Below are 8,184 nucleotides of genomic sequence, written 5' to 3' on the forward strand. Positions count from 1 at the left end.
TGCAACGTGAACCAACATCTCGCTGCCCTAATCCCTACATAGTACCCCAGTAGATGTTTCCCCTGATAGTAGCCCCCTACACCAAAGTGGCAATGTGCCTTGTTTGGGGTGAAAATGTAAAAAAAAAAAAAAAAATTACTACTATGTTTACATGCGACTATATATAGAAATGAGCGAGATGTCGAGTTACTTTACACTTAAATTTCTGCGTGTTAGTAGAGTCAGGGAGGAAATTCCAAAGTCTAGTAGTCCGAGGGAAGAAATAGATGTATTTCTAGCATCCAGAAACATTTAAAATGAAGGAGTGGAATTTTGTTGCTAAACGGGTTTGTCGGAGATATGTACGTCGAGGGATACAAGTGCAATGGGTCCATGAGAGCACATTCCATTAAAATACTTGTAAAACAGGCACATGGATACAGCATTGCGGCGATGAGGCAGAGGTTAGAGATTTGTTGATAGTGCGTGATATCTTAGATTGGAGACTCCTTTTTGGAACCTGTTTAATGATTGGCGAACTTTCTAACAAAACTAAAAAAAAAAAAAAAAAAAAAAAAATCTAGGAACATTTTACAAGACCCAACGGAGACGAGTTCTTCCGCTAGTATCAGGTAGATTTTCCCCGATAAACGAACCTGACTGTTAATAAATTAATGATGATATTGTTCCTAGGAGACATTCATTTTGCTTGTGGTTGTACAGCGTGTAGTGCAATTTAGAAAAGAAGTAACCCCTCGAGGACAGAAACCCTGAAAAGTAATATCCTTGAAAAGGTCCTATGTTTCACCGTTAGAAATGTCAGCCATCTTGGGAACAACTGATTGGACACAGCGGTATCATTAGTGGTCAGATTTTGACACGTGATTTCGATTTATTAACAAATTGTAACTAGTAACGTTATTATTATGGACACGTATTACAGTTTCAAGTATGTATTATAAAAGGCACAAAAAACATTTATGATTAAATAGAATAAGCAGAAAACATGGCGCTATTATAGCGTGCGAGTCATTTGGGAATAGTTTTTACAATAGGTTATTATGAACTAACATAATTATATATACGCCCATAATTTTTGTTTTGTCTATAATGACATACATACGGCATAATCGCGTTGACACACTGGTTCTCGTCAGATCACCGGAGTTAAGCAACGTTGAGACTGACTAGTACCAGATGGGTGACCATATGGGAATTCTAGGCGCTGTATGTGCTCTCCGCTTATCTTGGCATTTGTTTCCAGTCGTCTTGTACATACACTTCACTTGCCACTGGTATTTAACAATGTCGACTCAGGAGAGGTGCGGTTGGAGATTGCGCACATCCTGCCGCAAAAGTTCACGCGCAGGAACCCCTTTGTGGGTATCCATAGTCTGTCAAAGACTGAAGGAGCCCTATATTGATATACATATTAAAAACTTTTTTTTTTTATTGGTATTTATTCCTCACGAAAGCAAAATGTGACACAAGGCTGTTTTAAATGTGGAGGAAAACCAGCTCACCAAAAGAAGGGCAAAAGGGCACTTTAATAATAACCAAAAAAAATAATTGTCTTAGTATCGAGAGTTTTCTCTCCATTGACCAAGGACAATTGACTTAAGTGTCGCATTATATCAGATACTACACTTTGATTACGGACCGAATTCAAAGGTTTTTTTTCTATTTATCTAAAAAGAAAATACAACATTGTTATATATGGACCGCGGTATTGCATCCATCTGCAAAAGAACTAGTTAATTTGCATATTCATTTAAACGTTCATTTTAATTAATTCCCTATTAGTTTTTTCGGTTTTCATATGAGATATTCATCTTTAGTTAACTATTACGTGTAATTATATTCATTCAGATATTCTGCATGATTTATGCTTGCGTAATATTTGCGTAAAAGGTTTATAGTAAACAGAAAATTCTTACTATATATATATATATATATATATATATATATATATATATATATATATATGTATGTATGCGTATATGTATTTGTTTTAAAAATTTTGCTTACTAAACTCCTGCGTCAGTTTTTGGTCTACAGACATGAAACTTAATATATAGGGTAATCGGACCTATGCGAAGCTTTATATTTGGGTCTTAGACGGGGAAATCGATGCAAAAGTGTGAAAATTAAAGAAAAGGAATTTTCCAGGTAAAGGTCGAACGACGGCATTACGAATATGCATGCGTAACGTAATAGCTATTGGTTCATCTTTAAATTTTTAGCCTTGCAGCAAACATGTCTTCATAGGTCAGGTATTAACAGGAAAGGAAAAAGTAAATCGTCACCTAAACGTTTTGGTTTCGATTCTTGGTTGTAGCGCACGAGTCATTAAAAAAAAAACATTTTGAATCATTACTATATAATGGGTCCAATATAACATATTAATAAATACGAAATCTGCATTAATCAAAATATCATATTTAAGCTTATTTTAGGACTGGGCAATGCCGGGCGGCCTTCTAATACTATATAATTAATTGTACTAAACTGGCGTTGCCCGGGTGCAGCAAAGTTATTACTTAATATTCTCATTAATGAGTACGTTCTTTATCCGAACATTTTCCGCTTATTTCATTTACACGACTTTCGCATTGAATTCGTTTAATCTTTTCATACTTTCTTTTTTAAATAGTTACTGAAAAGCTTAGATATCCGTTATGGAAATAAAATGTTAATCACTTATTTCTTTTATTTCCCTTTCTTTTCATTACTGACTGGCTTCACTGTTTTTTTTTTAATGCAAAAGAAATAACACAAGAAGACGTTCACTGAGTTTTCTATAAGGTTTAATTTGAAGAGAATGGATCTAGGAGAAAGAGAATTATCTTAATAATTATGTCCTCTTTTACTTGACTTTCTAACTTAAGAAATGAGAGACGCAGACGGACAGGGATATCCGTAACATTTGCTGAGAATATAAGTTTTTCCGTTTTTCTGTTCTGTTCCGTTTTTCATCAGATTTCTTCGATAATCGATTTCCGATACTTATCGAAAGTATTCCGATACAAAACCTATCTTAGAACACTGCCAGATTTGAAAACATGTTTTAAAGATCGTGGTAAGCTGGCCTCATGATTATCATACTTGACTCACTGTTTTTAGGTTTTGGTTTCGATCTCAGTTCGAATATTTTGTTTTTATTTACAAGAATGAACTGTTTAGAAAAAAAAATACTCGCATGAAAATGTCTAAGGTTCTTTCCATTTTTTTAATCCTCATTTTTTAAAGGAATTTAACGTTACGTTTAATGTCGGGCAACGCTGAGTGTGTACGTATGTGTGCGCGTGCATGCATGCGCGTACGTGTGTGTTTGTGTGTGTGTGTGTGTAAATATTTGACACCAAGGCAATGCCTGGAGAATCAGTTACGTTTATAGAAGACTAGCCTGGGCACTCGGCGTTGCCCGGGTGTTTGGAGGCGTGTTTTAAGCAAAACAGGCTCGAACCCGTACCACGAAGGAAAAAAAAAAAGAACATAAAAAACCCCTGGCGTCTTTGCTGTTTCGCACATCACCAAATCGAAGTGGTGAAGGTTTAAATTAAGGTTAGTCAATCGACCAGAGGGGATAACTTTAGAAAATATCGACGCATAAAGCGACCCTTCCCTGTAGAAAAGTGCCCAGTTGAGGGCGAAGGAATGAATGTTTTTAACCAATTTTTCGATATTTGCCGCCCGGAGACTCGATTGGTTGGTTGTTTTTGTTTTACGGCATACCAACCCTTTTCAGGTTATTTAATGCCGAATCCAGTGATTTTGAAGAAAAGGTTTTTAATAGAATGTATTTGTTTTATTTTCAAGTCAGTTTCTATTTAACCCATAGTTGGGACCCTAACAGGTACTACCACTGCAGATCAGAGTGGACCTGGGAGCAATGGAAATTAATGGGTGGCTCCACACTCCACAAAGCCTGCAAGCTGGGGCCTGACCATCGGATATAGTTTAATGTCATATCCAGGACCCCGGAGACTCGAGCTTAAAAACAATACTGATCACGTGAAAATCCGTCGCCTCTGTCGAAAATTTTAGAAACATACATACATACATACATACATACATACATACAAACTGTTATACATACATTTAAACAAACACGTGAGATTTATATTATAGATATATGTTGTCGGTAGTAATAAGCATGTTTATTGCAAAAAAAAAAAGAAAGAAAAACGCTTAAGTATTCCTCAACACATATTGACCAAGTTTAACTCGAAGTTTCAATTACATCCCCTAATATCACACTTCCTGCTCCTGTACAACCCGCCAGAGGAAATCAATTTCAAACCAGAAAAGCCCTCGCAAAATAGGTAATCAATCTAACGAGAAAGAAAGAGGTTCCGCAGGTAACATGCTAGATTAAACACCTGTTGGCAGAGAACAGAAGATTAAATTATTTATTTTCTGGGGACGTGGTAGTTTTAAAGTGAATCCCGACGTAGACGTCTGACCTGAACGATCCAGGTTCGAATCCTGTCGGTCCCGGAGCACTGCTTTCACTAAAATTTGCAGTTAACTGAACATGTCTTCTATTATATATATATATATATATATATATATATATATATATATATATATATAAAATCTGGGTAGTAATTTTTGTGTATATCCGTTAGAAGCGTTGAGATTTATACATGTTTTATTCTTCGAATTTCACTCAACGCTTCTAACGGATATACACAAAAGTAACTACCCAGATTTTGAAAATGCGCAACCACGCGTCACCTATCCGGCTTCATAAAAACCCCGCAGTTAACAACATAACGTGGACTCTTCATCGAACTATCTCCCACTGCATCATGTCGATGAAGAAGAGGAGAAAAAAAGTTTGATAAAGGAGTCTTACTCCGAAATATATTTCTTTAAAAATAAACACCCGTTTGTTTTATAAAAAATTTCGTGTTGCAATTTTGGCTTCAAATGTATTTATACATGTTTTATTCTTCATATATATATATATATATATATATATATATATATATATATATATATATATGCATGTATATATCTGTGTATATATGTGTGTATATATATGTATATATATGTACGTATGTATATATATGTATGTACGTATATATATGTGTATATATATATATATATATATATATATATATATATATATATATATATATATATACAGCTTTCTACGTATTTATTTCGTTTCTTTCTACTCTGTGTTGGCGTTACCAGATCAGGTGGTCCGAAGATATTGGCTTCCTGACTAGAACGATTCTATAACGGATGCTGCGACCAGAAGGACTGCATTAAAAAAAAAATAAATGTGATTCCTGTTTCATTAATAACTACTAACGGGACATGTGGAAATTCCACAGGGGACTCATTCATATGTAATATATTGATGTTGGCATTCTGTAGATGGTCTGTGTAAATGGAGACGCTCTGATACTATTGCAGCTTTTTTTTTTTATCTAAGCTAGCACGAATACTTCGCAAAGCCCGTTCGTAAAATACGCTTAAATATGATATTTTAATTCTTGCTGATTTTGTATATATTTCGTATTCTCACACATGTTTATTTTATATATGATTTCCAAATTAATTTATTAATAAATATAACCATGTTCTATATCCTTTTGAAACGCGTTTTTGCTCTGTCGATGCGTGTCATTCTCAATATTTTCATTCATTTTTATCAGGCTTTTCGACGGCATGGATAAGATTCAAATCCGCACGATTTTCTTGTTCCAGTTCAAACTAGGCCGAAAAGTTGCCGAGACAGCTCATGATATCTATAATGCGTTTGGCCCAGGAGCCACTAACGAACGTATGGCACAACGGTAGTTCAAGAAATTTCGCAATGGTGACGAGAGCCTCGAAGATGAAGACGGTCGCGGCCGGCCGCCTGCGGTTGATAACGAATATTTGAAAGCCTTAATTGAAGCCGATTTTCGCAAAATCACATGAGAAGTTGCTGTTGAACTCGAGGCTGACCACTCAACAGTCGTTCGCCATTTAAAGCAAATAGGGAAGTTTAAAAAATAAATGGGTGCCGCATGAATTGAACGATAATAAAAAAATCGTCGTTTTGAGGTGTCTTCTACGCTCCTTCTGCGCAACAAAGACGAGCGAATTGTGACGTGTGATGAGAAGTGGATCCTTTACGACAACCCGTGACGTTCGTCACAGTGATTGGATGCCGGAGAAGTTCCCGAACAATTCCTGAAGTCGAGATTGCCCCCCCCCCAAAGCTTATAGTGACTGTGTGCGGTCGTTCTCATCTATCACAGCTTCGAGGCCAAACGATTACAGCAGAGAAGTACTGCCGAGAAATTGACGTAATGCACCAGAAGCTCCAACGTATGAGCGTGAGATTGGTCAATATGAAGGGACCAATTTTTTCCATGACAATGCTCGGTCGCATGTTGCTCAACTGACCCTGCAGAAGCTGGACAAATTAGGCTAGGAGAGTCTGCCTCATCCGCCATATTCGCCGTACCTCACGCCCACCGATTATCATTTTTTCAAGCATCTCGACAACTTCCTGCGTAAAAAATGCTTCAAAAGCCGAGATGATGCCGAATCGACCTTCAATGACTTAATCGCTTGCAGAACTCCGGATTTCTATGCTAATGAGATAAATAAACTTGTTTATCGTTGGCAAAAATGTGTCGATTCTAATGATTTTTATTTCGATTAATAAAGTTTATTATAAAAGAAGTTATGATCCTTTGAAGTTGAACGTCAAAAAAACGATATTATTTTTGCACCAACCTAATATGAAGATTTGATATTGTTCCGGATTGCTCACTACTTTCTGCATTTAAGTTTTTGCTAACAAATAACATAACATCATTTTCTTATTCTTTCTATCTCCTTCTCTCATCTCCTTTCTAATATAGTCGGAAGAAACTGACACGTGTAAAAACACTTCGGTTCAATGGCTTACACATAGTTGACATTTCATTTAAATCAAGTGAAATATTTAACATCTAGGAGTTTTCAGGGCCGCAAATACGGGGGAAAAATTAGAACTTGGCAGGCGTAAATCAATTAAACATGATATTTGTACTCATGCGTAAATATACATTTATATCTTCAACAAGGTCATTATTTTAAGTTTATATATGCGTATGGATTTAATTCACACAGTAAAGAATAAGGTTGGAGAGCTATATGATTTGGTTTCAGATGATATCTAAGTAATATATATATATATATATATATATATATATATATATTCACTTTTGAAATCACTACTATATAGTGGGTACAATATAATAATCAATAGAGTATTGGCTCTGTAATAATAAATATGAAATCTGCATGAATTAAAATATATTTAAGCGTATTTTACGACCGGGCAACACCGGGTAGCCTGTTAATATATAATTCAAACACTACCGTGTTTGGATATTTAATTCACACACATATACATATATATGCATACACAGGTATACTATCATATACAAATACATACACACATATACATACATATTCACATACATATACGTACATATGTATGCACATATACATACGTACACATAAAGTTACCTACATATACCTACACATACATATATATGCACCTATACGCATACATATATATATATATGCATACATACATATACATACACATACACACAAATATATATACGCATATACATACAAACACACATAAACATGTAGACACAATAAATAAATAAATAAAAATATATACACACATACATATATACATACATATACAAATAGGTATACATACACATACATACACTAGTACATATATAAACATACATACATACATACATACATACATACACACAAACATATGCATATATAGAATGATGACAGATCAATTATTACATGCTTCCAGCATTTCACGGCTACACACATGACACTTTTTCCATCGCCACGGACAATTTTTATAGACAAATGCCTGAGGAAGTATCTATACAAAGATGATGTTACAGAGTTTTAGCTTTGTACGTCAGCTAAGTCTCTCTCTCGGTTCAAAATGTTGAGATCCAGCAACAAGCATGAGCAAGATAGCCAGCAACAAATCAAACTGTAGACCAGCTTAATGCGGGTACTGGTCTCCCGCTTTATGTATTTTTTTTTTTAAATCAGAGATTTACTTCACCCAGAGGGGTTGCCTTAACAGGGCTTTTGGGAGTCCTCTCCACCCCACACACATATCGAAATAAAGATATACACGTACACATAGAAGCATGCATA

General features: G+C 35.3%; 1 pseudogene; it reads left to right on the plus strand.

Annotated features, from left to right (window-relative positions):
• Positions 1–1,096: 1,096 nt before the first annotated feature.
• LOC145259425 (5S ribosomal RNA) lies at positions 1,097–1,213 on the plus strand (annotated as a pseudogene).
• The last annotated feature ends 6,971 nt before the right edge of the window (positions 1,214–8,184 follow it).

The sequence above is a fragment of the Euprymna scolopes genome, chromosome 34, assembly GCF_053919585.1.
Source record: "Euprymna scolopes isolate OS-2025 chromosome 34, ASM5391958v1, whole genome shotgun sequence".
NCBI lineage: Eukaryota > Metazoa > Mollusca > Cephalopoda > Sepiida > Sepiolidae > Euprymna > Euprymna scolopes.